At 52.6% G+C, this 20,954-nt stretch overlaps 1 long non-coding RNA gene across 5 annotated transcripts in view; it reads right to left on the bottom strand.

The window, feature by feature from the left end:
- The window catches only part of LOC144582122 (uncharacterized), a 59,760-nt gene that overhangs the window by 20,977 nt on the left and 17,829 nt on the right, over positions 1-20,954 (bottom strand). Inside the window, exons 2-3 of one of the 5 annotated variants that reach the window (XR_013534164.1) lie at positions 2,336-20,954; positions 1-1,654 (exon numbers count right to left, since the gene is read on the bottom strand). The exon at positions 1-1,654 is cut by the window's left edge and continues 20,977 nt beyond it; the exon at positions 2,336-20,954 is cut by the window's right edge and continues 14,619 nt beyond it. This is a non-coding gene — a long non-coding RNA (uncharacterized LOC144582122). The other 4 variants (XR_013534162.1, XR_013534165.1, XR_013534163.1 and 1 more) reach the window with 4 other exon arrangements.

Genomic DNA, 20,954 nt, shown 5'->3' with positions numbered 1-20,954 from the left:
ACACACAGAACCAGAAGCTGATGATTATCTGCACCGCCTTTTTCACTCTTTCTAGAACAAACCAGAAGCTTCCATATCAACCTAGCCATAATGTCAGGCCACCTCTCTCTCCGGCTGTATTCCTGGGTTTGTTCTCTTGCTCCCAGATGGCTTCTTCACATGGAAGCTGGCTGGTCCACCATATGGTGAATGTTACCCAAAGTCCATGAAGACATCAAAGCCCTCTCCCACACCGAAACCACCTGTTCCTTGCTCTTACGTATGGATTCAGAGCCCTGCCACCAGTTCCTCTGTACTGCCAAACTCTTCAGCCAGGGGCAGCATTTTAGTCCCCTTCCTGTTCCCAGCCCAGTCTCCTGGGAAGCAATTCTTGCCCTCTCTGTTACTCCATTCTGCTAGTAGGGTACCCAAGTCCCCACTGTCATTCCTCTGCCTTCCCCACTGTCAGGGGCCAAAGTGCCACAGGCAGGTTTCTGCATTGGTGACTGTTTTGAGCTAATTCTTAGTTTCCATCCCCCACAACTTCACCGGCTCTAATTTCCTAAGCCTGTGTATCCCCAGAAACCTGAACAGCCTTAGCTGTTAACCTCTGGTCACTGAGGCTTAGTTTTCCTGACCTACCCTGATTCCACGTGCTGTAAGCAGCACCCATAAGGCTGCGTGGCTACAGAGGTGCCCAGCATGGTTGGCACCAAGTCCACCAAGGTCACTTCAGTGTGGACACTAGACTGGACCACGGAGACCCACAGCCAGCTTTAGAGTGCCAGCCAGAGTGTTATTCCAGCCAGAAACAGGAGCCACAACCCCACACCCAGGAGGACAATGAGCTAATTCTTAGCTGCAAAATAACAAGGATATTTTGCATCTCAGAAAACGTAATTCCTGATCCTTACAAACACAGCATTTCTGAAGACTTTCGCAGTCAGACACCTTAGCTTGGATTCCATTAGCCCCACCCAGGGGAACCTGTGAACCAGACCATAAGGAGGTAAGATGGGTCCCCACGGGTCCCTCCTTTGAAAGCCTTTGTGTAGGCATTTCTGCTGGGAAAACTCCTTCCTGCATCACACACTGAGGTTTACATAAGGCCCTCCACCAGGTCTTCTCTGACCTATGGGAGTCCTGTGGCTCTGGGGAGTCTGAATGACCAGTACGTGGACCGAACCCTGTCACTGCCTCCACCCATCTGCAGCTCTCCACCCCAGCTTCCAACTAGGATAGGGGCCTCACTTTCAATGGGGCCCAGCTGTGCTGCTTGACTCCTCTGGTTTTGGCCCCCATCCAGCCCCTCTGACTTCTTGCAGCTTGTGAATCCACATACAATATTTAGGACAAACAAGATTTCAGGTAACCTTCAGGAGACTCCAGAAAATCCAAAGTGAAGAAGAGCCTGAAGACCCACGAACTCACCTAGAGGAGAGGCCCTTCCCACCCATCGGCGTTTCTGGTTGGTCAGAGGCAAATGTTTTGTGATCACTTTTGAGATTTCTCGAATCTCTGGAATATCCTTATGCGATCCCTTTCTCTGTTCTTAGCTGAGATGCATTTAAGTGGCACAGGGAGATAGCAAAAAAGCAGGAGCCAGAGCTCCCATCCGCAGCCGCTGTCGAGGGGCAGGGAGAGGAACCTCAGAAGGGTGGGTAGGTGGCGGCAGCTGTGAACAGAAGAGGAAGCTGTGATGCCAGGGTAGACAAGCCCCCAAAATTGGGGCTTATCCCAGGAAGTTTCTTGAGTTCACCCAGGAAAGAATTCGAGGGTGAGCCAGTGGTAGAAGAAGAGAGCTTCATTAGGCAGTTTCAGTTCAATGACTGTCCCGTCCCTGCAGATCAGGGCTACCCTGTAGGCAGCATGTCAAGAGTAGAAGCTCAGGGACACTTCTGCAGTCATCTTGACCCCACTTTTAATCACATTCAAGGAGCAGGTAGATTATGCAGAAATTTCTGGAAAAGGGGCGATAACTTCTGGGCATTGCCATGGCAGTGGTAAACTGTCATGGTGTTGGTGGGCATGTCTGATGGAGGGAGAGGTGCTTTCGGTGCCTCTTCTGTGTCAGCCAGTCTTCAGTCTGGTCTGGAGTTGAGTCCTGCCTCCTACCTGAGCTGGCCCGGGATCCCAAGGCACAAGCAAGAAAGGGATCATGGGGAATGGACCCAACATCAGAAAGGAGGACAGGGCCTACCTGGCAGGAGCCCTGTCACTCAGGGAGACAGGGGACAAAGAGTGAGAAGTGAGTGGGATAGGGATCTGGGGTGACATGGGGGCAGGTTTGGAGGATGGCTGGTCCATGCAGAGGAAACCCCAATAGGGCACCTTGCTCAGAACTAGAGATGCTTACCAATTCCGAGCCTGATGGGCAAGGGTGAAGCGTCCAAAGTCATGGCTCATTCTCCATTTCCTGGATCTAGACACCGAGTCCAAGAGGTTCCTTGAGCCTCAAATTTGAATGTTCTTTGGGGATGCTATGGGAAAAGGATGGAACTTCCATTAGTGATGTGGGCCCCAGCTAAGGCTGGGCAGGCAAAGAAGACACAGAGGTGCATGAAGGGCAACCTGCTATCCTCTGCTCTTTCTCTCCTTTGTGAAATTCTGCTCAGCATTGCCCAGCAGATACATTTGCACGGGAAGGACTCCAGCCCCAAATATGCCCTCTCAGACCAGTGTCAGTTTGGGGTTCCTCTTTCCCAAGCCCATAAATTTTCTCTCTTAAAGAGAAACGATTCAAACTCTCTAGCAAGTATAGAAAAGGGGTAGGCACTTAGATGTCTTAGAAGAAAGATACGGGTATTATCAGCTCATTCCATGGTGAAATTCTGAAGATCTTCCCCGAAGATCCCTCCCCAGTCCTGGCTCCATTTTCCATTATTTCCTGAACTCTGAGGTGGGGGAAACCTGTGGCCTGGCCGGTAGAGGGGGATCTCGAGGTGGCCTCTTTTCCTTTAACTCCTCATTGTGTTGGGAGCTCTGCTGTGGCAGTGATGATGCAGTTAGGAGAGACGATGGGGCTGGGACTCTCGTGCTAAAGCTGGAAAGGGGTCAGGGTAAGCCTCCATCCAAAATCCCCAAAATGCTCGGGGGCACGGGCAAACAGGTGAAACAGCCCTGCCTAGGCACAGCACCACACTTTCCACGCCAGCCGGAGGCCTGGGACCACGCCTCTCCCTCCCCAGCCCTCAGAGCCCCTCGGCACTGTCTGGCCCTCAAGAGCATGCCTGTACCTGGGTAGGGGAGCAGGACTACACATTCTTGGTCCTTCTTCTCCCTGCCTGTGGGGTTCAGGCTCAAATGAAACTGGAGTTGCATCCCACTTCACAGACTGCTTAGCATACCATCTGTTAGGGGCAAGCAGCGGCAGGCCCAGGCCCAGGACAGATTATCTACCAGGGCCCAGCAGGCCCTCTCCTCACCGAGCAGCTCCCCTACAGGGAATCCTAGGATGAGAGACAAGGAGGTTTGCTAGGACCCCACCCCACATGAGACTTGGTGCCTTTCCATGTGCTGTCATCCAGCCACTCATCCATTCAACACATACTCCTTAGGCACTGTTGATGTGAGCCCTGTTCTGGAAGCTGCGGGGCACAGCACAGTTGAGAATGACCACGAATCTGCCTGCTGAAGCTTCCCTTCGAAGGAAGCAAGAGAGATACCAACAAAGAGAAGAAATGGATGAGATAAATCCCGGCAATGATAAGTGCTGTGAAGAAAACACGGGTACCACTGTGACAGAGCAGACTTGGGGGTGGGCCCAGGAGCCACAGGCACTCAGAGACGACCTTTTCAAGGGGGACGTCTAAGCGGAGCGGAGGCACGAAGACGAGCCAGTAGTGCACAGAAGAAAAAGTGTTTCAGGAGCAGCCAGATGGTTTCTATTCTGGGAGTAAGTCTATACCTCCTGCCGTTGCAGGAGCGTAAGATCACACAGGGAGAAAGGGAGAGAGGCCCAGGGGAGGAGGAATGGAGGGTGGAGCAGAGGCCTCCTCCCAAGGGAGAAGCAGCTGGCTGTCCTGGCCTCCTGAGATGCCTCTCTGGGCAGTGTCTGCCTGGCCTGTCTCTGATAGGGTTCCTGCCCTCATCCTCTCACCCGGAACCGCCCCTGCTGCCTTTCCATCAAACTAGTATCACAAGAGAAGCATAACAGTATAAACCAAGCCCTGGCTAAAATCACATCTGAGTTCCTCTCCCCCACTTCCCACTCTGTTCTGTCCCCTCCTAAACTGTAAGACAATGCTAAGGATAATCTAGGAATCCCTCGTTGTTTAGTTCAATCCCACAGGTCTTTATCGACCACCTGGAATGTGCCATTTCCAGGCATGCCAGAGCCTGGCCATGGACCCCAGCTCCAGGCCCTGGAGGGAGTATCCTACCTTCCCTCCTCAGTTCTGTCCCCTGAGCTGAGCTGGCAGGGATGATGATGGATTCCATGTCTCCATGGTCTCATATGCAAAGCAGTGACTCCAAAGCTCTCATCCTGTCCAATGTAGATGAGAGGTCTGACTTAGGAAGCCTCTTGGATCTGTCCCCTACAGTGTCCAAGCCTACACCCTTCCTGAGCAGACTTTCCTCTTCTTGGTTCCCTCAACCCCCACCCTGGGGTGCCTGAGCCTTCTCTACATTCCCTTGGTCCCTTGAGGGCTCTAAGTGCCCAGTCTAACCCCTTCATCACCTGGGGGTCTCATCGCTTACATCCAGAGATGCCTGCCATCACCCTGTCATCTGCTGTGAGAGCAAATGTCATTGCTGTCTCCAGCAGGTACCAGGCTTATTCAGTACCCGTTAATATTGAACCGTCAGCCACCATTACATACGCAGGCAGGTAGCATGTAGGCCAGCTTCCCCGAGTGCCCCCACAAGCCTTCATTTATCCCTCAAGTCAGGAAGGGCAGGGCAGAAGGAGTTTATCATCTTGCTAGACAGAAAAAGATGCCGAAGGAACTCTTTGAAAGTAAAACAGAGTGACGCCTAAATAGAGCATGATAAAAGCTAAATGAATACGGGCTGCGGAAAATGCTCTATGTTGCCAGAGGACTGGGGTGACAGAGGGCTGGAGTGAACGAAGGGGGCTTCGTGGAGGGTGAGGGCTTCATCCAGGCCTTAAAGAGCAGACAGAGAATGAGAAGGAAGAATGGGAAGTCACAGAGTCCTAGATTCCAAAAACAAAAAATGTCACAGCACTCTTTAACGATGCCGATGCCTCAGATCCATAGCACCTGGAGAGGGAACAGTCACAAGACAAGCAGGGCTCCCCTCCTGCAGTCCTGCCCGAACAGCCTTCACCTCTCCTTGGACCGTTCACACCAGCTGAGAGCTGCTGGGACTAAGGAAGCAGGTGGGGAAAGGCTCTGGCTGCAGGAGCTCAGGTCACTGGATTTGGGGGCAGGCAGAGGGAGGGAGGGAGGCTAATTTCCAGATAAGTGGCTTTACCACCTGCCTGGGAATGGGCTGCCATGGACTGTGTGGTTGAGGCAGGCAGGCAGGCAGGTAGCAGGTAGGCAGGGGAGGGGAGGGCAGCAGCTGGAGCCACAGCCAGAGACAAGCCCCCCAGAGTAGGCCCGAGGCAGCCTGCAGAGCTACAAAGAATGGCTGCAGAAGAGAGGTCCCGACTGCATTGCTGAGCCTTTGCTCACCAGTGGCCCAGAAGTGTGGCATAATCTCCCAGGCACCTTTCCCTGCTGTTCCCCAGGCCCAATGCCCACCCACAGCCTCCCTGAACTGGCCTGCACCACCATGGAGGTCTGCACGACCTCACATCTCTCCCTCTCTTCACATCATGGGAGTCTTCCCAGGCGGCTCCTCTCAGCCTCCCCCTAGCCCTCTTCTCAGCCCCTTTATTCACTTGCTCTTGAATTCCATGATCTCCAGCTCCAAATCAATCCGTACTGAGCAGCCGTCGCTGCCACCCTCTCCATAGGCCCGAGGCTGTTTCAGGCTAAACCACGGCTCCATTCTATCCCTCCCACTCCAGGCCTGGAGGTGTGCATTTCAGCACCAGTGCTTTCATCCCAGGCTCCTGCGCATCCCCAGTTCCAGTGCAGACTGCAAGACGCAGCAGGACTCTGAGACCAAACGCAAAGGCTGGATGAACAGCTCTAAGCTGCTGGGAGTGAAGCGCAAATCAGGGCAGTTTTTCAACCAAAATAGGAAAAAAAAACAAAAACAAATCAGCATCAAGCTGCACAAGATTCTGATGGGCACCAACCCTGTGATAGTCAGTGATCAGGAAGCCGTGGAAAGGGATTTGAAGAAAGTGGAACAACGACAAAAGTGACCCGCCGAATCTGACAACTGACAGGCCTGGGGAGGGGTAGAAAAGCAAAGTGTAGAACAGTTTCTCCGCAAGCACCCTCGAACTGGAAAAACAAGGGCTGGCGTGGAGTGATTGGTGCGGCATCTCCACGGAGGCGGGCAGGAGAGGTTGGGCGATAGCCCTGCTCAGTGGTGAGTGGCCACGACCTAGCAGAAACTCTGCAGTAAGACAGAGAATAGGAGGCTGCCAGGGTCTGGTTAAGCACACAGTTCTACTGTACACAGAAAGCAAACCGCTAAGGCAAAGCTGTGTCTTCCTTAATCCCAACTTCCCATCTTCCTAACTGCCCTGAAATATCCCCAAAGCTTCTTAGAGGGCTGTCCCTGCAGACACACCACTTGTGTGGATGATGACGAGAGCAGTGACTCCTCCCTGAGTGAGGCCACTCCCGCCCTCGGGAGGAAACGCCCTTCTCTTGGCTCCGACTACCAACTCTCTTATCTGGACGAGACACCTAGGCACGGCTCTTCTTTAAGACACCTGGCAGCTCCCTCAAATACAGAGTTTCCAAATCCACAGAGAGGGGAGAGGAAGTGGGCTCATTCTCCAAAGTGACAGGCCCTGGAGTAGGAGGGCTCCGTGGTGGGGCATGGAGGCTCCCGATGCCCATGTGATGATATTGAATGCTCTGGTGGCAGAGGGGGCCCCAAATATACCCCCCTAAAGCACCTAATTTCAGGAGGAGGAACGATGATGAAATATGGTCATTGGTAAGGGGAAAAATCAAAAGGAGCTGTTTAAAGAGCAAAACCTCCACAGGAAGGCTTGGAGAATATTTGAAAAGAAAAAAAGAAGAAAGCTGTGTCCTGTAGAACAAAAAGACGAGGCCCATGACCGGCTGTCACAGGCAGCTAAATGTAGAGCCTTAGGGGCCGTTGTGAGCAGGAGCCTGCTGGGAGGGAGGGCCGGAGAGGGGGCCTCAGCTCCCCACCTGTACCTGAGGGGCTTCTCACAGACTCAGAAGCAGGCACTAGAGAATGTTCAGGGCTACAGAAGGGTTCCATCGGCCCAGAATGAGGGTGGGTGCGCAGAACCCCAGAAACACATATTTTGCAAACGAATGGCAGACATCCATCCAGTCTGCCGATGACGCACAGAGGTGGGGGAGAAGGACTGTTGACCACCCTGTCCAAACCAGCCCTCTCACATCCAGAGCCTGGCCACCCCGAGTAGACACTCTAGCCAGGAGTGATGCCTCTACCCTTCTCACCAGAACTTGGGCAAAGCCCTGGTCACAGATGATGTACACCCAAGTGCTTCGAGCACAAGAAACTTCTTTGCCCACCATACGTACTGTGATTATTGTTAGTGTGACAATATCACGGAACACTCAAATTCCTTTTTCCAGTCCAGACGTGCAATGTATCAGCAGCGTTTGCCCCCAATCCCCCAGTAGGGCTGTTTTGAATCTCCTGTACATCATTGGGCATACTATAAAAAGATAAACCCTCTGGGCGGACCCAGGGCAGCCGGACCCTGCTCGGCCTGCTGCCTGGGGCTGGGTCTCTGCCCCTCAGATGAGCCCCCGAGTGCAGGGTACAACTTGCAGAGCTGCAGGTGGAGAGCAGAGGCTTCAAGAAGGGAAATGGCCTCTTGTGTTTATGGTGTGGTTGATCATCTGAATGGAGGACAGGGGACCAGGACAAAGGTCCCTTCCCCTGAGCAGGGGACAAGAAGGCTTACCACTACTTTGACAGTTGCCATTTCTGGCTGGACCAACATCTACTAGAGGTGACTGCAGAAGCAACTGGCCTTAAAGCCCAGTGGAATTGCTTCACGTTAGTCTTTTTGGTTTTAAGTCAACTTTTGACGGAAATTGAATAAACACAGGGAAAAATACACACACGTGTCATATTTCCAGGCCAGTGCATTCCAATGACTGCATGGACCCATGTGACCAGCATCGAGGTCAGCAACCAGCCCCCCTCCCTGGACCTTCCTGTGACCTCCCTCGACAAATGTAATCCCTGTCCTGAATTCTAACCCCACGGCTTACGTTTGCCTGTGTTTTGAACCTTACACAAATGATTGCTAATAATATTTAGCCATTTTATGTGTGACAGTTATGTTTGGAAGCTGCATCTTGCTGTTGTATTCCATTATAGAAATACACAATTTATTTATCCATTACACTGTTAACTGGCATTCGGGTAGTTTGACTTTTCAATGGACTTTTTTTTTCTGATTACAAAGATAATCATATAGTCATTGCAAAAAAACAGAACTTCCCATTTTCCAATCTCATGGAAAGGTTCCAGGGTCCCTCTGGGTTCTCGACATCCAGGCTTCCCTTCCTTCCTTCACCGCTGAGCTCCTCTCACCAGCATCCACCTCATTGGGCCTTTGTCCGTACAGCTCAGCTCAGCCTCCTTATCAGCCCCGAACCAGGGCAGTGTCTGCTCTGCCTTTCCACCCCAGCTCCACAGGCGCTCAGGCTGCAGGAAAGCTGATCCCGCACAGCCACTGTGCCGGGAACCTCTGCCTCCCTCCCTCCTCAGCTGGGCCTCAGGGCCTGCCCTTCCACTTGGCTTTGATCAGCTGCCTCACCTCTTGCAATCTCCTCTGGGCTTTTTGCAACTGTTAGCCAGAAACTCAGAAAATATTCTCAGCAGCTATTTCACTGAGGAAAGGAGGGCTCAGAGCCTAGCGGCCTTCGTCTGCCTCCCAACCCTCCCACATGCCCATTGACAGGACCTCTTCTTTCCCAAGGTCTGACTCAGGACCCTTCTCCCCAACCTCTCCAGGACTTGACCCCTGCAGTCTTCTCCCTCTATCCAGAAATCCCAGCCCCTCCCGTCTCTAGGGCATCTTCTCCTCAGGCTGCCAGTGGCCCACTCCTTCCTTCCCTCCTGGGGCCACCAGTGCGCCCTCCCCTCACCCCACAGCAGCAGTTGGAGCTGAGCTCCCCAACAGCCTTACTAAATCCACAGGACACTGCTCAGGCCTCCAGCACATAATCTCTAGGTGGCGTTTGACATTGTCACCCAGGCTCTCTGTTGAGACGCGTCCCTTGACTTCCTGGAGTGCAGTTTTTCCTAATTGCTCTCTGTACACCGGACCCCACCCTCTTTCCCCCGCTTTTTTTTTCTTTAACCAGTTCCCAGTTCCTTCACCTGCCTCTTAATGACAACTTTCTCCAACGTTCTGGGTTAATCTCTTTCTTTCTGGGGCTTCTCTGTCAAGACAGAATGTGGAAAACTCACACCTGTCCCATCCCTGGTCCCACCCTTCTGCCAGAATTCAGGCCTCCTATCTAACCACTCTACCTGGAGGTCCCAGAAGAGCCTCAGAATCTCAGCAAGTTTCCTTTTGAATCAAAGCATATTAGAGTTTTTGCATTTAGGAAATAAGCCAACAAGTGTTTTTCGCAATACAAGCCACACACATTGTGTAGAGCGCAGCAAAACCTTGGCAGGTGGGCTGCAGAGCAAACAGTCTGTCCTTCCTGAGCCTCCAGGCTGCCAATCATCCTAGGTAGGGTGTGTGCTTCTCTGTCAGGGAGCCAGCAGGAGCCAAGACCCTACCAAGCCAGGTATTTTGGACGGAGCTCAGTGATCTATCATGACAAAATTTGGGCCTGCGGCAGTGAATAGAAGACAGCCTAAAAGAGCAAAGGGTGCGCAAGGTGGGTAAAGAAGGCTTCATATCCAACGATCAGACTCAGAAAGGGCAGCTGGGCCATGCCCCCCAGTGGGAGAGACCTGGAGAGATGTCCCTCGACTTCATTTTCCTGGTGCAGCCAGTGCCTCTGCAATGCACATGCAAATGCAAATGCAAGACATCGGGCACGAGGATCTCACTGGGAACAGACCCTGGAGAAGAACGTGAGAAAGAGCAGAGACAGTGGGACTATATCAGCACCATTCAAGACATCCGAGACAGACTGAGGATCTTCATGGACATTGCACTAGAGACCAGAGAGTAAACTGAAAGGAACCAGTGACACTCCTGGAGTCTTCGTCCCCTCCCCTGTGGACCCTCCTTTGGTATTGTCTGGACAAATTGCCAATGAAGCCCTCACTTGAGAGGGTCTATGTGTTTGTACCAACCTAGGGAAGGCTAAGGCAAGGCAGGCGTGGGCAGGGTGCAGCGAGCCCAGCTTCCTCCCCCTCGATGCCATCCCTAAAGTGTCAGAAAAGTATCTCCTAGCTAAATGGGAAAGCCAGTAGGGGGCTGGGGTAAAGATGAAACAGGCAAGTCCCTGGGGGCTGGGTTTTTAAGGAGGAAGAAATCTGACACAGAAAGATGCAGTTTCAAAAACTAAGGATAAGAGAAATGGTTTATCGAAAGCAAAACCCTGAAGCAGGGCTGAGCATGTGTGATTCCGAGTGCAGAACCGTTACCAGCGGGTTGGTCACGGGAGGACTGCTGGAACCTGTCTTATTGAACGCTATTTCTAGTGGGGAAATGGGCTGCACCAAAGACAAATGGCAACTGTGGGTGGTTAGATTTCCAGCCACAGGGAGGGAGGCTGCAGGAGGCCCAGCCCAGGGCGCAGGGAAGTGGACAGAGTGGACAAGCATAAGGTGTGGCCTTGAGATGAAGAGGAGGATCTGGACGCTTGTGAGAACAGGAGAACACAACAGAAGGGTGGGGCCACCAACTGAAAGCAAAATAGAGCCTCATCTCATACTTCACACAAGCAAGGCGCTTCTGCACAGGACATCTGCTCACTGTGTCGTCGGTGAAGCAAGATGCTATGGGGCTTTTTCTAGTCCAGAGAAGGTGCCGGGAGCTGGGGGTGTGGAGAATGGGGGTGTTCCAGAAAGAAGAGGGCTGGGCTGAGTGGTGTGTAGCCTCTACCCTGTCTTTTAAGGATATGTCAGCAGGGATTATGAATCAGCCTACGAATCCTACAGTATCAGGGCTAAGGTATTCCCCGGGCTGCAAGAACCCATTGAATAAAGCAGGTAAGCTCTTCGCTCTGGAGAGTTTTCTATGCTAAAAATAAATTTGAAGTAGGGCATAGATCCACTCAGAGAGAGCCCTATAAGGGTAATGGAGGGAGCAATGGGACCCCGCTGGGGACTCAGCAGCAGAGGGGCATCGTCCTGCAGCTGACCTGTGACTGTCCTCAGTGGCGCTGCCCTGGCAGAAGCTCTAGCTGTGGCCTTTCTCACGTTCCAGGCCACACAGTGTGCACAGCATTGCTAGCTGCGGGCTCTTCCTGTGTGCAGTGAATGAAAGCCAGGTGAAGAGGCTTGGTTTGTAAGACACCAGAATGGTTTCCAAGCAACCATGAGCCTACTGGTTCCCACAGAAAGCAGTGTGCACTCGTGAGCTGAGCCCAAGGCTCCAGCCCAGGATGGGGTGGCGGGGAGGCGTGGCCAGGCAAGAAGTCACTCCACACTTCCAGTTCATGGCCCAGGCTCCAGGCAAAACGCCCCTCCCCCCCCCACACACAACCCTGGAGAAACCACTGTCTGTGAGGCCCTTCTGAGAACCCTAACTGCTCAGACCCCCAGCATCCGCACAGTGGGGAGGTGGGGAGGAGAAAGGAAGGAAGCCCACTCTCCACAACGGTGTCCCTTCCTTCTCCCCAAAGGAGGCCCTCGGAGTTTAACTGAAGGTGAGGTGAGCACACATCCACATCCCTGCTCCAACCCTGGAAGCGAAGGCACTGCCAGGACTTTCTGCTTTCTGCTCTTCCACCCTGGACCCTCTTCTAAGCAGCTTTGCCCTTTCCCCCCTGTAAGCCTGTAATTATCCCCTACAATGACCTACTACAGCTGCTCCTCGGGGCCACCTGCAGACTGGAAGAGTAGATCTTCCTTCCAGTATCCCCGTTCCTTCCAGTGTCCTCTTTTCCCATCGCTCTCTCTTTCTCTCCCGCACCTCACTTCCTGCTCGCCTTCTCTCCCCTTCCGTTCTGGGAGAAGAAAGGGCAACACTCCATCACCTTCTGGCTGGCTGACGGGACATCACCAAGCCTTGAGGCCATCTCGAGGAAAATGTTTCCATCAATGACTTTCTACACAAATGGCTCCTGCCTCCAGCCATTCCAGAAAGAACATTCCAGACTCAGAGCAGCCTGCCTGCCCTTGCAAGCAGAAATCTTCTCAACTGGCAGGGAAGCCAAAGGCTCCACATCATCCACAGCTCCATTTGGAATCTAAAAAGCAGAACTTGATAGCAGCTATCACACTGATGGGCATGAGTACTTGGGGGATCTGCCCCACCCACTCCTCAAGGGACAGGGAATGAAGACCAGAATAGCCAAGCCAAGTGACGGAGACCAGGACACTCAAGTCAAATGACGAGGTTGGTGGTAGAGGGAACGGGACTGGTAAAAAAGCAGGTAATGCCAGAAAAAGGAGCTCAATCTGAAAAGTCAATGTGGGAGAGGGCCAGTGTGTCCAGGTGGAAGGAAAGGCAGCCTCCCTGAGAGCCACAGTATGAGCCAAGGCCATCATGTCATCACCACACACCTCCACCCAGGCTCTTCTGCACCACTGACCCCACCACTGGCGCCACCACTGGCCCCTGGACCTCTTCCTTCCCATGCTTCAGAGTGGCCCAACGGCAGGAAGAAGCCATCAGAGGGACAGCTGCCGTCTAATGGGATCCCTGAGACTTGGTGGAACCAGATGTGTCTGTGGTTGCCTTGCAGTAGCCGTGACTTCCATGGGATCACATTTCCCGCTGTGTATGACTGTCCTCCAGCCCTGCCACTGTGTGCATCTACCCCTTCCCTCAGGAATGTCCTGGGGCTTCTGCTCCTGTGCTGGCCACGCCTCGCTCCTCATGGAGCCCTGTATCTTAGCACTGTATCTCCTCAGTCCATTCCTCTTTAGCCTTCTTGTTTCTCGGCACTTTCATTCAGTGGGCGAGGACCAAAATCCAGAGCTAGTCACAGAGAGTGCCACAGCCCTGGGGAAGGAGCCTCGTGCTATCTGATGACAGAGGTGCCCTGCTCCTTGCCCTGCCCTTCCTTTTGGCCTGGTAGCAGCCTATGAGCCCCAGGGGGCTTGGGAAGGCAGCCCACATTGCAGGAGGAAGCGGAGGACACTGGCTTCCTGGTGTCTCTTCCCCTCATCCAAAATCCACCCTTCCCTTAGGGTGGCTCCTCTTCCAAATCTTCTAAAACAGCAAGGCTCCTTTCTTTAGCATCTCCCTCAGGTAAGGCCTCCAGGCCTGTGGTTCACTGGCATCTACTGGCATCTACCCCGTCCTAATGGTGCCTCCTCTTCCCTTGGAGCCCTCTCATGCCACGTGACTGTCTTCCCATCTGTCTATCAAAACCTGCTGTACTTCCACATTCATGTCCCCACAAGAGCTTATTAGAAGCATGCCTGCACACAGTAGATGCTCAATAAATATTTGTTGAATGAATGAATGGAGATCTCCAGTCTCAGACTCACTAATTTCGTCTCTGCCCCAGTGCTGCTCAGCCTAAATGACATTGACAACCCCCAAGGAGGCTTGTCACTCATCTCCACTTCTGCAGCCCGCCCCCACAGCCAAACCCTGATCCCAGTGTCACCTACGCAGCACCTCGGCTTCCTGCCACTCCCTTCTCCAGCCAACGTGAAGCTCTTCAGTTCCACATCACCTTCTTTCTCTAGTCAACCTGTTTAAAACCCTTGGTTTCCTTTTCTTTATGCTGGGCTTGCCTTGGTGCTCTCCAACCTCAGAACCATGGGACCTTTCATTTTCTCAAGACTTGCACTTTAGCTCTGCTAAGAGAAAAATGGATAACCACCAGTCTTCCATCACAAATGTATGATTCTCAGCTCAGCTGGGCGGGGCCCTCTCTGCTGCTGCCTAGCAGTCAGTTTTGCTAACTCCTGCTGGCCCTTCTCCCCCGAGTTCCCGGAGTTTATCATTGCCCTCAAACCCTTGTCCCTCTCAGTTGACAACATCCACTCTTAGTTCACTGATAAACCCCTCGGCCATCAGTTGTGAACTCCCCCCGTCCCCATCCTGCCACTGGCCCTCCTACCTCACGTCTCCTGTTACCTCCAATGTACTCCTCGCCCTTCTGTAGGGTTATGCCTCTGCCTGGGCTTTGGACGTGCCAGCCTTTCTGCTCACCCAGGCTGGCCCTCCAGCCAAGTATCCCTCTCCCCAGATTTCTGTTAAGTTCCCTCTGCCTTCACCTCCCTCCCCTTAGCCTGCCTCTCATTAGATTTAAACCCTCCCTCCAGTACCCCGCTTGCTTAAGCTCGCATCCTCTTTCAAAACTGCCAGAAACCTCTGAAGGATGTTCGCAGCCTGTGGAAGGCCTGTCACCCTTCCTGTTCATTTCATCTGGTGTCATTGGTCTCTTTTCGCCCCAGCTCATGGGTCTCATCCCCCTAGAGACTCAGCCCCCTCTTTGTTGCCACATCCTACAACCTTTCCTTTTTCTTTTTATTACAGAGGAAATACATTCTTATCTCAGCAACACTAAAGAGACAGTCGAAAGCATGAATCCCTCTCACCCTGCCCCGAACAGTGTTCAGGGTGGAGCCAGTGTTCTCCCAGACTTTACGACACACAAACATAATGTAGTTTTATGCGCACACGCAGAAGTGGGTCTCAAAAACATAAATGAGATCCCAGTACACGTATTATTCTGCAGCTCGCATCATGATTTTAAGCCATGCACTAACCTGGTTCCACATCAGATCAGTACGCACGCCTGGCCACACTCTGTGAGGCTGCACTGCACCCCATTCTGTTGATGTGCCATGAGTTGAAAGATTCCCCAATTCGCAGTCACTCAGGTTGCTTCCCATTTTTTTAAGAAACGCTGCCAGGCTGCCACAACTGTCCCTGCATGCTTATCCTCACGGAGTTCTGTATTATTTCTGTTGGGGAGAATCTCGAAAGCGGCTCTCCTTTTTATTTCTATTTGATTTTGTTAGATGGCCCTACAGAAAGGCTGCACCGGTTGAAACCCTCAGTTCCCTTTCTTTGTGCTGTGCTGGGTGTGCACGTTATCTCAGCCCTCGAGGGTGCCTCTGCCCACTCCTGGGCTGGCACCCAATAACAGTTCCCTTGTGGCATCTGCAGCCACAGCCCTGCCTGCCCCTTCCAAATCTGCCCCCGGCCCCCCATGGCACAGACATTTCTCATTAAGTGACTCCTTTGGTTTTCTTCTCCAGCCTCCTCTCACTCCCGCTCCCCCTGACACTAGGCGGTCTTCCTCTGCCCGCCCTTCACTGTTGTTCTCCACCTCCACCGTCCTCTTTATGCCCCTGGCTGTCAGATGGATCTCCTCCTCCCTTCTCCTCACCTGTCTTGTCTCCCTGGGCCACCCTGAATGTGGTCAAGTAATAGGACAGCCAAGTAATTCAAGCAAATTGCCCAATGAACAAGGGCTACATAGGTGAATGTGTGTAAGAGGAGGGAACTCACATTGTCCCTGGCATTCATGCATTCTACAAATATTTATTGAGTATCTATTAAGTGCCAAAGGCAGGGAAAGATGTTCAGCTGAATTGCGTGAGGTCTGTCTTGGAGGCGAGAGAGAGATTAATCAAACAATCACCCAAATCAATGTTGGGTTTCAAGTCGTGCTGGGTGCTATGAGGGAGTGATTCACAGACACGTCCCTGGCAGTGGCCTTGCCTGAAGGGGCAGGGAATATGTTATCCAGGGACTGGCATTGGAACTGCGATCTGAACAGAAGGCGGGGTTTGACCAGATGAAGCAGGGAGGAGGAGCTCTCCATGTGCTGCCGCAGGCCTGGGCCTCAGGGCAGTGAGGCACTTCACAGAGGCCTGGGAAGCCTGGGGGAGGATGGCAGGCAGTGGGGGAGAGGAACGTGGGTTTGTGAGACGGCTGCTCTTGGCCCTGCCTGCATTTCTAGCCAATCTAGAAATAAAACAGGAAATCACTTGCTCCCCACGCTGGCCCTTCTGAGACCAGGAGACCTTGGGTTCGGCATTCACTGATGGGGAAGAAGCAGGATGCAGAGGCCTTCACCCTGCCTCTTGCTGATAACCGTGGTTAAATCCCTACACTCTGTCTTGCAGATGCCATGCTTCCCCTCGGCTGGATGATCAAAAGCCTCCTACCAGTCACTGGAGAGTGAAAGTCACCCTCTGGGCCACAGCAAGCAGGACAGGCGAGGGTCAGGACCATTTGGCTTTTGACCAATCCACTCTTGCGTCACCAAGCCTGCCCCTGGCTTCCAGAGGCATGCCCTCCCTTTCTGGGAATGTGTGCCAGCTTTCTTGCTGGATGTGTAGGGAAGGATTCGATTTTTCATTCACTTAGTGTGCTCCATTCTTGGAGTGTGGATACTTCTCAATAGAGGTTAAGAAATGTTGATCCCTGTGGATAAAAGAGAGCCACTTAACTTGGCCATCAGCCACTGGTCCTATCATACAACTTAAGTCTCTCCAAATGCTGGAAAGAAACCTCCCCTGGCTGCCCGGAGGTTTCCATAGCCGTCATTCTAAGTGGCAGGACATGCGACAGAGTCTGGAGCCCCATCCCAGCTACGCTTCAGCCTTTCAGCCAAGAACCACTCACTCTTCCCAGAGAGACCAAATTGCCCTCCAGCCAAGAAACCCCTTTCTTTCCTCCCTAGGAAAGAAGTTCTGTCCTCTATCCCCAAGGAGACTATATATCCCTCACCACCTCCACTGAAGTTCCTACTGCGTTAGGTGGTCCTTCTCCTCTTCCCAGCACCTGCCCAAGTCTTGTGTTTAGATACTCAAGCCTTACTCAGCTTATCTTGAAATGTAAAGACCCACATACCTCCCTGGCCATCTCATACCCTTGTTGAAAGCCAGAGGCTCATGGACTTAAAAGTTCTTAAACATTGAAGCCAGCTAGCTTCCACCCCCATGCCACAGCACCCTGCACACATTAGTGAGCCCACTGTGACTCTGCTGAGTCTACCCTCCTGCCCATCCACACTGATCATCAACCACTAAGCCTTGCCTGCGGGAATCCGAGGCACTCACTAGGTCTCTGACTCAAGCTAGAGTGAAGAGGGGGTTCTTTGGGAGTGAAGTACCTATTTGGGTTACTGCCCCTTCTTTCTGGATTTTGGCTCTGAAAGTGTGGAATTCGAGAGAGCCCAGAGATGATAACTTCTCAAACTGAGAAGCCTCCATATAGTTCCATTTCATTCCAAAGACCTCGATCAGGAGGAAAATGACTGTTGCAATAACACAGCACTGAGAGATTCAGAGAGAATTAAGACAGGCCCTTTAGGAGATCAAAGCCTTCAGAAATTGAACACTCAGGTTAATTCATGGAGAAAATGACATGTGGGTAATTTCAGGAATCTTTTCACCTGGGCAGACACGTGACTCCCCCAGCGCTCTCCCACCTGTTGCTTCTGATTCTAACCAGAGGCATTGTCTGAGCCCAGGCTGGGTTCTAGCCCCGGGTCAAATAGGCTACAGTCCCAATGAAGATGGTACTCAGCGACCTTGGTTCACCAGCAGAACTTGGCAAAACCTCTGGTGCCACAAAGAGGGAGCAGCCCCTCGAGGTCAGCACCTGCCAGTGAGTGTGGGAGCCAGCCTTCCAGCCAAGAACCACCCACCCTGCCCTGAGAGGTTCTTACAATACTTAAATCTCCAAAATTTACCTTCTGCTAAAATGCTTGGTCCTTACGAAGCACCCTGTCCTTACAAAACTCTTACAAGATTTGATAGAGAGGAGGCATCGAGTGGATGAGGTACTTTTCCTGTGCTGCTTCTCAGTTCCCAGGTAGCCTCACTGAGCTCCAGCTATTCACCCAGGAAGGCAGTATGAACTAGCTTTACCCTGGCCCCTGACCAGCCTGGCGCTGGCAGCTCCAACTCCATGCAGACAGGAGCTGGGCTGCCCTACCTGGAGAAGCTAGCCACCCATTCTGCCCAGGAAAGTCTTGGGTGTCCCCAGAAGCCCTGCTCCTTCCAAAGTTGAAAGCAATGGTGATCTGCTGAAGACACTCCACAGGAAACTGCTGAGAAAAGGAGGCAAGGAAAAGGAGATTCTTGGAATATCCAGAAAACCAAGTAGGGAAGAGGATGCTTAAAGGAAAAGAAGGCACTGTCTCCTAGGGTGTGGTCTAGGCTCTTCCTGTCACTGACATCCAACTTATGCCCATTATCAGAGGTGCATATGTCCCTTGGTGAGGGGCAGGTAAGGACTCCAGCAGAGCCTCAGCCAACAGAGCCATCCACCTGCTGCAGGGGAGGGTGTGTGTGTGACAGGGAGGGCTGGAGAGCAGGCTGCCTTCCACCACTTGTAGTTCTAGGAATCCATGGACACCCTTATTGTGGCTGCAGGCCGGTGTTTCCAGGGGCGCTGTTGTCCTGGGTGGGAGGAAGTGACTGTGAAGATGCCAGCCTACTGGGGACAGGGGTAGGATCAGGTGTGCAGCTTGGGACAAGGGGCAGAAGAAGCAAGCAGCACTATGAGTACTTTTTCCTTAACACCTGGGTGTGGGTTTGCATGTGCATTTCTTAGCCAATAAGGCATCTTAGTGCATGTTTTAAGCTGCCATCTCCTCCTTTTAAGCTTCCTACTTAATATCTGCTATGTGACTATTGACTAAGAACAGCTGTTTTGAGTTTAAAGAGCAGAGATCCTTTGCTAACCAATTTATTTTAACAGGTTTAAGTCTTTACTACAAACCCAATTTCTCTGCCACTGGAAGCCTGTGCCCTTACAAGCCTGTGTTGCCCAGATTCCCAGCTCGTCCCAGCTTGTTGCCTGCTCTTTAGCCCCTCCCCATTCTGGCCAGAGTGCCTGCTTCTCTTGGTGTTTTGGTTTATTCTGCCTAAGTCCAATCTGATCTGGCGAAAGAATCTTTCCTTCTAACGTCACTCCTCAGGATGAACTAAACTGATCAGTGAGTAAGACCTGGCCATGTCCTTCCAGGCCTTGAGTCTCGTTTGCTAAAGCCATGCCATTAAAATATTTCTGTCATTGAGAAGTCAGCCTGACATTTAAAACAAACAAGGGCTGCAAGACTAAAAGCCCCCCGTCCTCTGCCTCTTGCCAGGGGGTGCTTCTTACTGGATGGGCAGGGAGGGGTTCCAAGCAGCCTGTGAAGTGCAGGGCAGCTTGAAACACATGGGCAGCAAATGATCCAAACAGGCAAAGACCTCGCTGTCCACGAGAATGGGGTCTGGGCGATGGCCAAGCCCTCACCCCCATGGTTTTCCGCCTGATTAGGGCAAAGAAAGGAAAGGTGAGCTTTGATCCTGGAACTTCTTCCCTGCCCTCTGCTGGCTCCCACCTCACCGCCACCCTGGGTTCTGGAAGCATGCCAAGCAGGGCAGAAACCGAAGGGCTTTTAGAAGTCCACAGGGACTTCCCACACTTAACCATCGCCCAATTTCATCTGCCCGCAGTTGCTCCCTGAACTCAGGGGCTCTGGCACAGCAGGGAGAGGGTCTGAAGGACAGGCATGTGGCAGGAGAAGGAAGTCATGGCAGGGGGATGCGCCCCACTACTAATCTCATCTCTCCAACATCAACTCCACCCAGGGCCATGGGCCAAGAGCCCCTGGTGGTTCCATATCATGAGGTTTTACAGTTGCAGGGTGTGGTCTCCTCCTGCAAGCCCATCTTTACACGGAATGCTGAGGGAGAAGGTGGCCCAGAGGCTCGCTTTTGTTTTCTGCCTGTCCCCGCTACGGTATCCCTGCCTAGGACCCCTTTTCAGATGAATTTTTCACTTTCTTAACCTTTGGGACTAAGGTTCGTCTGTGGGTCCCACTGTAAATATTTATTACAGACAAGTATCTAAAGGAGGACGAAAAGATCAATAACTGGATATGTGGTTTTGCCACCCACAGGATGAGGCCAGGGAGCATTTCTGTGCAGGAATAGGTAGCTTGGGCTCGTAGGAGTCATACCAGGAATCATGCCTTCAGACAGCTGACCCCCAAGCTCCATTTTCCCCGCTGCACAGATAGGGAACCCTCTATCACATACTTGACTTTGCCTCCTCAGAGGCCAACTCTCGGGGAGGAATGTGCTTCCCTCACTTCTTCCCAGGCAGAGCCGAGATAACTCTCTGGGGCTGAGGCCTCTGCCTCTCACTGAAGTCCAGAGGAAACCATGCCTGTGTCCTCAGATGTGACAGAGTCTCCCTTGGCCTCGGCCAGTATTTGACAGTCGTCAATCCCACCTGCAGAGGTGCCTGTGAGAAGGGCTCCTGTTCCCAGCCCCTGTCCAGAATTCTCTGACAGTACTGGAGGGTTTTGGAGCCCTAATCCCATTGTTCCTTGTCTGCCCTGCTTGGAACAGAGCTTATCTTTCGGGGATCTCTTTCAGTGGGCACAGCAAGGGACCGTTGTCCGAGTGGGGGCCAGGGCCTGTGCCACCTGGGCCAGGGAAAGCTCCCTAGGTCCTTCTGCCCAAAGGGAACTTGGCCGGGCAGGCGAGGGAAAGTCTGCCTCCGGAGAGGGTCTGAGAAGCAGTCATAGTGACCCCAACCTTTGCATGTGGCTTATCAACAGCATCAGCACCCACATCCCTGATCCCTGTGGGAGACGCCCCACTTCAAAATTCTTAAAGCCCTCATAGCGCACGTGAGTTCCTGTGGTCCTGGGGCACCTAGTTGTCTCAGGTCCTTGCTAGGCTCTGTTTCCTGGGCCTTGTCAGAACCAAAGTTTCTGCCACAGCTAATGAAACAAGACCAAGCAGAGAACAGCACAGAATCCAGGGAAGGAGGGGGCCTGGAGGCCAGCAAGGGCCCATTGCCCCTG

This window comes from Callithrix jacchus, chromosome 4 (assembly GCF_049354715.1).
Source record: "Callithrix jacchus isolate 240 chromosome 4, calJac240_pri, whole genome shotgun sequence".
In the NCBI taxonomy this organism is placed as follows: domain Eukaryota; kingdom Metazoa; phylum Chordata; class Mammalia; order Primates; family Cebidae; genus Callithrix; species Callithrix jacchus.
This window is presented reverse-complemented; position numbering and strand designations above follow the sequence as displayed.